The sequence below is a fragment of the Hydra vulgaris genome, chromosome 12 (genome assembly GCF_038396675.1).
Source record: "Hydra vulgaris chromosome 12, alternate assembly HydraT2T_AEP".
Classification (NCBI taxonomy): Eukaryota; Metazoa; Cnidaria; class Hydrozoa; order Anthoathecata; family Hydridae; genus Hydra; species Hydra vulgaris.
Window position 1 is genome coordinate 12,548,117 of NC_088931.1, and position 11,721 is coordinate 12,559,837.

An 11,721-nucleotide genomic window follows, 5' to 3' on the forward strand; every position below is an offset into this window, starting at 1 on the left:
GTTGATAATTTTGACCAAGAGGATATTGACTTTGAAGAAGTTTTTTTGTACTGCAATGAACTTCAAATGTCTAGCTACAAAGAAGCAATATTGGGATATATCTCTGGTTTTATAGTCAGAAAGTTAATAAATACTATTTCATGTATTTATTTTCATGTTTGTGCTCAATCATTAACTGATATTTTATCATATGAACATTCCTATGCGAAATCTCATTCTTCATTAAATAATGTGAAAGATCGTGGTGGTTTGATTTTGTGATATAAGTACTAATATTACGTTTATAAAGTATCAATGTAAAAATAACATTATTTATATATTAAATCAATAATAATAGTTTTTTACTCAGTCTAATCACATTATTACATTTTTAAAAAGCTTTATATCATATTTTAATATAATATATTGCTTTTTTATGTATTTAGAATATATCATATATTAGTAATATACTAATATTTGTCTAAAAATATATAGACATATATAATATATTTATAGTATATTAAATTTAATATACTATTTCTAGTATATTATATTTATAGTATATTATATATATTTTATATATACTATATTATAGTATATATTAAATATATAATATAATATATATTTAATACATACTATATCAATAATAATTATGAATGATATGATTCCGATACAGCAATGACAGTCTTGCACAATAGCAGAATAGAAAAACTTAAAAAAAAGAAAGACTTTTACTATTTCTTACTGGACTAGAAAAGAAAATGATTCTAAGGCTGTTGATTATTATATGAAAAAGTTCCAGGGAGTTGATATTTCCAGGGAGTTGATATTTTCCTAATGTTGTCATTATTTTTTGACTATTGGACATGCATTTTATTATCTTACTACTTGAATTTACTATTTTTTGACTATATATATATATATATATATATATATATATATATATATATATATATATATATATATATATATATATATATATATATAAAATGTGCAGCAAGTAGTGGAACTTGCAAAAAAAATGTACAGCGAGTAGTCGAACTTGCAAAAAAAATTTACAGCGAGTAGTGGAACTTGCAAAAATAATTACAGCGAGTAATGGAACTTGCAAAAAAATGTACAGGGAGTAGTGGAACTTGCAAAGATATGTACACGGAGTTGTGGAACTTGCAAAAAATATGTACAGCGAGTAGTGGAACTTGCAAAAAAAAATTACAGCGAGTTGTGGAAGTTACAAAAATAAAAAACGAGTAGTGGAACTGCAAACGGGTCTAGCTTACATTCGCGTCGTTTCTATTGTTAACAATGATTATTATATAGTTTCATTACGGGAATTTAGTATCTTCATCATTAACTAAAAGCCAAGATGTAAACTAATTAAAATAATATTATAAAACTTTTTTTGTTTTTAAAATTTTTTTCAGGTCAGAGGGGCAACCATCTATAACTATCACTAAGCATTACGTGATGTATTTTGAATTTTGGCAAAAGATGTTTTTATATTAAAGTTTATTATTTTAATTACATTTAAATGTTTTTTCGAATCTCATTAAAAATATAATTTTTTTTTAAGTTGTAAAAAAAAAAGGGGGGGGGGGGCGATGACACGTTACCTTCCCCATCTACACCCCTTGAAACAAAGGATGCGCTGCTAGTGATGTTGTAAAGTAGTAAAACATAATTTTTGATTTGATACTAGATTTCTTTTTATTATAAAGATAAATATTTATAAAAAAAAAGAGTCATTTTTGATAATAGGTTGTTTGAAACCATTATCCTTACATCCACCCAAAAACAATGATAAAACTTCTATATTTGACTGTGGTCTGATAGCTAATTACAAAACATCTTGTATATAAAAATTTACATTTTCATTAAAAAAAAAACACTTTTTTATAAATATTGTTAGTCTTAATTGCCGGTATGGATGGTGGTTTTGTGCCCGCTCTTGCCCCCGGATACGCCCGTAATCTAGAAACCTTTCTAAATTTGTAGATAACTCTTGTATATATCTTTTGAAACCAAGATATAAACTTTTGGATAAGAATTGATTAAGTTATAATAGTTTTAGTTAATAAAAACTTTATTTTGACCACAGTTGTTTCAACAAATCCTAATATCAAAAAATCAGTACTTAAAACGTAATAAACTTTTTGTAGGGTGGTTCGATTTTGAAAACTTTTTTTTCACTTTTGGAATATTGAAATGCAGCTCTTTTTAATGATATATAACAACCTAGAATTTGATGAGTTAAAAAATTTCACGTAACATACCTACTTTAAAAGACTTGAAAGTCCTTTAAATATGAACTTATAATTATGAACTTTAAATATGGACTTATAATTGTGGACTTAAAATAAAGATTTCTATTCCAGCCAGCTTGTTAGAAAGATATGTGAATATTACTTTAGAATTCGAATGTTCAGATATGCCCAGGATTATACCACTAAAGTTCTAAGAAAGTCGTCAATTGGTTTAAGACAACAAACGAACAAATTAATATTGTTCAAGTGAATATTTCATTTTACTGTATAAAACTTTTATTATACGATGTTTTAGTTTGATGTTCTAAATGCAAATATGTTTTTAAATATATATTTTTGAGGCTATAAAGATAACAGTTTGTTTTAGTTTGTTATAACAAACTAAACATGCTAACAATATCATGTCCAATCTTTGACCAAAAAATATTTATGTATTAACTGTATGCTCACTAAATTGATCGTCTGTGATTCTAATCATCTTTAATTCCAAGAATAAGGACGTGAAAATTGCCAATATGTTTTCATATGAATGTGATTGCTAAAAGCTTTTTGCCCGATATTATAATGGTTTCCAACGCATTAAATTGGCTTCACTAAAAACGGCGAAGTTAGATATCTAGTTATTTATTTATATTATTGCCAGTCTAATTTACGAATTTATGTAGAGCAAGCGGTTAAAAGGATAAAGCACTTGCGTATTTTAAAAACAACACAGCTTTTCCAATCGTAAATAATATACTGCGTATTTGTGTTGCTATACGTAAATGCTATATAATAAATGCGCTAGTTTCTTAATTGTCTTTACAAAAAAAAAAAGCTAACATACCTACTTTATCTAAAAAAAATTTTTCTATTATAATATAACGTTTTTATAATTGAATAAAACGTTCCCCTATGCTTATAAGAAATTTACATTGTTTTTTATTTTAAATACAATTTACTGTTTACACATTACATAATTATGATTAAAAAGGAATTTATATCAATTAAGATATGTAAAGAAATTTTATTAAAAAATGACAAAATATTTTAGGAAATACAACTTTTTTGTCAACAACAAAAATAAAGATTATATTATTCTAAAAGCATAAATGTTTTAAAAAAAGGAACTAAATGTAATGACTGATAAGAAAGAATTAAACACATGATTGATTTCATATAAATCATGTAACACATATAAAGACGTATTGAAGATTAAAACACAAAGCAGATATGGAGCATATGTAACAAATCCAGTCTCGATCTGTAAATAATTATAATAATCTTTTTTTAATTTTGATCAGAACAGTGGAACTAAACACAACACTTTTCGCACTGAGCACTGCTACACTGGTTAAGTTCATTAGCACTGGTTTCTGGCTTTTTAAGTATTAGTTTATCACATTTTCCACAGAGTGTTATAGGTTCTAATTATAGTAATGCTGGAGAAACATGTTTTGAAAAAAATATCTAAATTTGTTTTCACCTTATCCCAGAGCACGTGATCAAATTTCACTACTTTAACATATAAGTCCTTAAATGTCCAAGCATTAAATAATGACTTGCAATTTGTGATTTAATTTGCCATTTTGGAATTATTTGAGTGTAATATTTATATCAACAACAAGAGCTTTTAGGACTTTTAGAACTGGTATTTCTAGAAAGACTGCTAACTTTGGTATATATATATTGTGATGTTTGGATGCAGTTATCTTTTCCCCTCTCGTTTGAAACCAGGTAATGTTTTTACCTTGATCTTTTGTGTTATATTCTATTTTTTAATTGTTTCATCTGTCAATACCATTTTTTCTAAAAATATTTTGCCTAAAATTGTCTTATCAGCATTAGGATAGTCAGAAAGTATTTTAAAAGACCACTCCTCAAGATCACGAATACTTTCAATATTTTCATTAAATGTTTTAACTCTTGATTTGAATATTACAAGGCTCAAATATATATAACTGTTGTTTAAATAATTTCAAATTATTGTTTATTAAAATTTAGTTAAAGTTATTAAACCATGACTATGGTTCCAAACTTCGGAAGCTCCAACCATGTATGAACACCAAGCAGAAAGTCGTTCTTACTTAAGGCAATCCAAAGTTTTTCTTTTTTCCTTAATTTTTTGTAAACCACAAACTTCAGAATATGCAAACAAAATATCTTTTTTTAAACTAAAATGCATAAATACTATGAAAAAATGAGAATACTTTTTAATCCTTTTAATCAACTATTAATCGCCAATTCATTCCAAATTAAAGTATTTTTTTTGAAGGAAATACTAAAAAATATTTCTCGTATTTACACTAGACCACTCAGCTATTAGGCCTTTCCTGATTTCCATAAGTACATAGTTTGGGTCAATTAGATCTAAAGCTTTTAGTTTTGCGGTAATATGAATGTTTAAGTTTTTTTTCCTGTTCTTTTGCTGTTTCAATAACATTTATATTTAATTCTCTAACAACAAGTTCACTTTATTTCCAGTTGTACTTAACCCATGAACAACTAAAAACCTAACAAGCTGCTTGACGAGCAAATTTAAAAAATCTTTGAGAATAATTTTAAAAACACTATGTATTCTCAAACTAACTCTTTGATTTTCATAAAAAATAAGAATTAAGATAAGCGTTCTCAAAATGTTTTGTTTACAACTTTGCTCTCCCGAGAAAAACACTATACCAAGTGATTCATAATAGCCGCTTAATTACGAAAAGGTCTATTTAAAAATAAGTGGTTTATAATATAAAGTGCTTTTAATATAAATAATATAAAGACTTTTTGAGGTCTACCTGTTCAGTAATATTTTACTATATATAGTTGTTAGTTTTCTTTTCTTTTTCTTTTTTTTTAATAGGGTGCCGTTGCGGCTTTAAAAATAGATTTAATAAACTTTTTGGCAAAGCTTTCTGAGATCGATATGCAGACAAACAATAAAAAATGCAAAGAAACTTAATAGCAATTCTGAAGAAAGTTGTATAACAGTGCAATAAAACAATGTTATTAGGATTTATCCTCATCAGATTCTTGCTATCTTGAACGATTACCAGCTGGTGTAATTTAGAAAAAATAGGAATAACTAAAGATCCGATGACAAACTTGGAAAAAAGGATAAACGAAAAATACAGCTTTCGAAATTGTATATTTAACCAAAAATTTTGTATCTTGAAGATTTTTTTGTCGAATAGAATGAAAATAATATTAACGTAGATGCAAGTAATATGTATAATCATCATAACAAAGAAATTTGTAAACTCTTCATTAGTTCTGATATAAATACAGAATGCAGCATTGTTGATTTTTATACTGGAAATAGTGATGACTTATTTGTTGATTTTCTGTATCGTTTAGTCCTTTATTATATGAACATGAAAAATATAATTTTATTGCTTTAATGAATCTCAATTTTTTACTTTTTCATGACTTTCTTGGACCAGCACATTATCAATTTACATATTTCAGCTCAAAAAGTGTGATGGTTGAAACAAACTCTTAAAAGTTGTCTAAAAAAGCATATGCATATATCAAAGTTTATATCAGTGTAGCATTAGTAATGTAGCTTTATTTTAGAAGTAAGGAATTATGGAGTTTATTAATTTTCAAGATTGTTTTCTTGTCTATAAAAGTATTTATAATTCAAGAAGAGGCCATGCAATCGAAAAGAATTGTAAAAAACATGAGTTTATTTTAAACGATTCGATTAACATATTTAGATTCAATTTAAAATATTTTTTTCGCTAATTGTAATTTTTTTCCTTTTTTTTTTCTATGTGTACATAAAAATTCCTTTGTGTAACCATTATACAAGCACTAACAAAAAAAAAAAATTTTAAGATTTTGAACCCATATTAAACAAGTTTTTCAGAGTTAAAATTTATAAATTTTAACTCTGACAAAAATGTTTATGAATAGTTTTTAATTCATAATTTTTAAGAAAGCTTTATACAGCTTTCTTAAAAAATTTTGAATTAAAGCTTATTCATAAACATTTGTGTAAATATGTACTTATTTTATTTGGTCGCAACTTTTAAAAAGAAATTTATATACTTATTAACTAAATATACTTTTAATATATTTTTAAAAAAATATTATTTTAACAGTCAATGTTTAGAGAGCTAGTTAATTTTAAGGTTATTTTTCTGACCTTGTCAAATTCTTTTTGTTTAAGCCTATTTAAACTGTTATTATTAATATTTATCTTTTACATTTAATACATATCGATAAAATTGGTTTTTCTATATTTTTAGATATTATTTTGTTGTGTAAATAAGGGCCGTGATATACAAATAAAAACCTCGATAATTTTTTTTTTTTTTACTACTACATTTTTATTACTCGAGTAGTAGAAAGCCACCGACTGTCCGTCATCAATTAAATAATCAGGATGAATCTAGCATATTTAAAAGAAAAAATGAAATTTTCTGTTTAAATAATTTAAATTTTAACCTTGAAGTGTATCAGCTCAAAATATATAATGCCAAATATACATTTAATCAACACATAGGTTAAAAGTTACAGAAACAATTGTAGTTGATGAGTTTATGCATGTTTCACTGTTTTCTAAATCATCTTATGTTCCATTGCCTCCATGGTTTCGAAATATTGGCTGTGTATTGAAAAAATAGTGTAATGAGAATTTTCTAGCCTATATAAAAAAATACGTAGAAAAATTGTTTGTGAAATAATTTAATAGTTAAACTCAGTGAAATAAAACACAAAAAACCAGTTGATAAGCCAAAGCTTTCATCAAATCTTTTACGATATTCCCTTATTCTTCGATATACATCAACACAGGCTTATAAACTCTTAGAACAGTTTTCTCTACCATCATTTAGCCTTTTGAAAAAAAATTGATAAAGGTGGGGTAGAACCATTGAAATCTTTAAAATGTTTATTAAGCCAAGATAAAATTATTAACCATATTGTGCTACTGATAGATGAAATATACTTCCACAAAGAAGCGGAATGTCAAGGTAATAGAATGATAGGAGTAGACAATAAAAGAACTTTATACAAAGGCGTAAAGATCCTCATGACTGTTTCTTTAAAAAAAAGTTGAATTTTGTTATAAAAGCTATACCAGAAGTAAACATTGAAGGTAAATGGCTTGACCTTGTCATGATGACCTGGCTGATCATGTTGATGAGTGCATTCTCTACAAAAGAATGGTTTCAAATTATCTTGTAAATAACTTCATCTAGGAGATAATAAACAAAGTGTACAATTTAAGATGCACAGCTTCACTTATTGATGATTTAATTCAAATATCGTTGTTTTTTTAATATTACCCTTGTAAACTGATTAGAGCTAAGATTTTCAAAGTATCGTCAAATGAGTGGTGGCAGATTTTTAATTGTTTTGCGTAAACTTGAGACCTCTGAGTCCATATTAGTTGTGAAAACATTACTGAGAGAGTCAGTCAATATCTGGGAGGAAAATGTTAGAAAAGAGAGCTGTAATATATCTTTCATTAAATCATTTAATAATAAATTTCAAGAAATATTACCAGATATTGAAGAACTAAGTTTAGATTCAGAGAGCTTTGAAGTTGCAACAGTTATTTCTGGTTATGTTGTTAAAACTTTAATAAAAAGATCAAATGTGATGTTTGCAAAACTTTTTTATCAGCTGAATCTGGTGAGCTACAATGCTGTTGTTTAGAAAAACTTTCTTGTAGAGGATTGATTTTACATGCTATTGGTCTTACATATTATGTTGCAAAAGCATTTGCAATATTAGTAATCGCCTAAAAGCTTCTTTTATTTTATTTTGCTTATAAGAGATTCAACCCTTTGTGATTGATATGCTGCAGAACAATCACTTAGATTAAATGCGTGCCACTTCATTCTTACGCGATGAACATCGAATTATTGGTGTAAAATTTGTAAATCGCGTTGTCACATATATTTATTTTAACAATGAACAGAAACAATTTTCTGATGAAATTCGAAAGAGAAGTGTAAAAGATTTAAAAAAATAAAAGATAAAATGCAGACAAAAAAAGGATTGGACTGAATTATCAATGCTAAATTATACCGCTGAATTATTATACCTTTAATCTGCATTCTTCCTTTATTGTTAGGCTTTTGTTTATCATTTATATATCTTGTTAACATTATTGAGATATTACATTGAGAAGTTTCCGTAACACTTCCGTATACAAAAACCCGTGTAAAAAGTATAATTTTAATTGCGGTAAGTATGGAAAAAATGATTTATTTCTGCACTGCATTCAACTAAGTTCAACTAAGGCGTCGTTATGCCATTATTTTCCAACGTCCATGTTTTTTCACTTAGGCCATTCTTTTCTAACCAAGTGGTGTGTTTTTTCTCTGCTATTCCTGAGGCGCAAAAGGCAAGAACATTTGGTGAAGCCAGTTCGCTGTCCTTGGAGAAAGTTTACCATATTTAGATCCACACAAACCACCCATTGGTGTTCTTGATACTTTAGCTTTTCCAAGACCAAAGCAATGGTGCAATATTCTTCTTTTATTTTTGTTGAGTGAGCAACCAGTATTGAACCGAACTTTTTTTAACAATTATTGAAAAGGTTTTGGGGTTCTCTCCAAAACACGCTGAATTTCATACTTTTTTTTTCGGTAGTTCACTGTCGTAAATGTTCACTGTTGCGGTGCTAAGGTTTTATCTTGATCACCAAGCCTAACACCAAAGTATGCATCATAAATCCGCCTTAAAAAACATTTATCTAAAAAAAACTAGAACATTTAATTTACAATTAAAACAATTGCAAAATCCTCGGCACTGAAAAAATTTTTTTTTGTAGACCTGTTTTATTGTTGTCATTCTCTTATTATCAATGACAATTTCAGCAGGAAAATTATTTATTTTTCATTTTTTGATGTCAATTACTTTTTTCATGATATCTCAAAATTTTTATATTACCATTTATTTTTTATTTAACTGGAGTAATAGTTTTTTTCAGAACTTTTTTGAATTTTTTCAAATAAGTTTTTGTACTGTTTGTAAACAGTTAGATTCGCCTCATTTCTATTTTTTAAGTATTTGATACAAAGTTTTTTTCTTTTTTATGAAGATTTTTTATACCTTTGGTAATCCATGGACATTTTAAATTATTTTTAAAAAATTGATTTCACTTTAATTGGGAAGTACATATTTTAGTTTTTAGGAAAATTTTTGTCAGTGTGTCCAAAGTTGCATTCTTAGTATACCTAATCCAACTCTTCAAATTTGTATATATTCTGATTTTTTTTTAGTTATGAGACTTTTTTATTGTTGTTGATAACAAGTAAAAGTTGATATAGGAAGGAGGGGGGTCTTAATAAACTTTGGGTGTGTAGGAAAATTTTCCAAAAATTAATAAACATCTCATCCCGTGTATTATGCACCCAAGAGTACAGGCAGTGAGTCTTTAAATTTTAATTATTTATTCTTTTCATCACCCAAAATTATAGGTAAAAAATACAAAGGGCATAAAACTAATAGTTTATACTCATAAGTTGAAATTCTAATTTAGATTCTTTTTGAAATGCTTTTTTCCATCAAGTTTTCGAATATCATTCTTTTTTCTCTGATGCTCCAGAATTCAAAGGACTGTTTTAAAATTTCCGCTATATTATCTTCAACGTCATCGTTACAACATTTGATAATGATTTTTTCCCCCTTAATCAAACACTGAATGAAGCTTAGCTCCAGGTGGTCGCAAATTATCATTACTTTGTTGATAAAGCAGTTATCCTTACTAATATCAGATATTTGAGTTAAAATCAAAAAATAACAAGTTGGATTGCTCAGTAATCACATAACAGATTCAATTTGTTTCGAGCGAGGATGGTAGATATGTCATCAATTTTAAAGTAGGAATGAAGATAGTTTTTGCTGTATTTTGCAATACTAATGAGAAATTTTAATGCTGATCTTCCAACAGCGTCTAGTTTATTAAGAAAAGTATTGTTATAATCACAAACTTCTAATCCGTATGATAGATTTGGTACAGCCAAAGTATAGCCTTTGGTACATAGCCAGAGATTTGAACAAATGCACTATAGTTAATGGTTAACAAAAATGAATTCCAGATTTTATAAGAGCTCTGGAGATTGATTGCAATTGAATAAGTCTTTCGTTTACATTTGCTGATTGGATTGTTGCTGTATTTTGTCCATGGCCTTGATTTTCCCATAGGAATCCGAGGTGTTTCAGTTTATTATTGAATTTCAGGGAAAAACCGTTAACTTGTATTATGTTTTTTGTAACTAAACTTTTACCGGAGAAAATGAACTCGGTTTTTTCTGTGTTTAGTTTCATATAAAGGTTTTGACATTGCGTTTGAACTTTATTGATCAAATCAAAACCCAAAAATGGTAGGACTTTGCAGGATTATATCATCTGCATAAACAATGATACCAGTGTATAAACCCATTGCTGTTGTTCCAACTTGACAATCGGAAACAATATGACTTAATATACCTTCAGTGTAGATGTTTTATAAATGTGGTGATAAAATGGATCCTTGTCGCACACCTTGAGACAAGCGGAAATTATTTTATTTATGTCCAAGGTATGATATATTAGCTGTACCTGAGCGCTATAATGATTGTAATGCGCGAACATCTGATAGCGGTAAGTTTTTGTTGTATTAAAGTTTTTCAAACAGCAAATCCCAGTTACAGCTATCGAAGGCCTTATTTGCCTCTAAACTACAGATATATATTGTCGAGTAGTTATTATCATAGTGTTTTAATGTCTCACTCAATAGGAGCTCTGCATGCAGGGTGGAGCTATTTTGCTTGAAACTAAATCGATGAGAGTGGCTGTTTGATATTTCCGGACATACTTGCATGATAATATATTAAAAGAGTTTTATCAAGATAGGTGTGATACTAATACCGCGATAGTTATCTGAATTATTAAGAGATTTTTTATTGGATTTTACTATTGAAATAATTATGGAAGTTGATAAGTACTCCGGCACAGCTCCATTATTAAAGATACTTACATAACTATTATAAAACTTTAAAAGCCACGTAAGGAGGTTGTTGTTAGAAGAGTACTTAAGATGTTCTGCAGTAATTCCACAAGAGTCACGTGATCTATTACGAGTACAAGATTCAATGTCGGAAGTTGATAAGAGTATTTTAAAAGGTTCAACTATAAGTTGGGGAATATTGCGGTGTTCGGAATTGTTGTTAGTAATCGTGGGAGTGTTGATAATTGTATTAAAGTTTTGTCGAAATTCTTCTACAATTTTTTTTTTATCTTGTTTCTTATTTATCGTAAAAATACGAGTGTTTGGAATAGATTTAATTTTTTGGATATTGATCCAAAACTTTTGAGGATTAGTTTTTCTATGATATTCAATGTTTTTGGTAATTTTATTGATTTTTAGGTTATGAGCTGCTTTTACAGTTTTACGAAAATTTTGACGAGCTAACTTGTATTTATTATATGAAATGGATTCCTGTGATCTGTTATTGTTACATTTTTCCATTCCTTTAAGAGGAAAGAGAGAATGTCTTTGCATAAC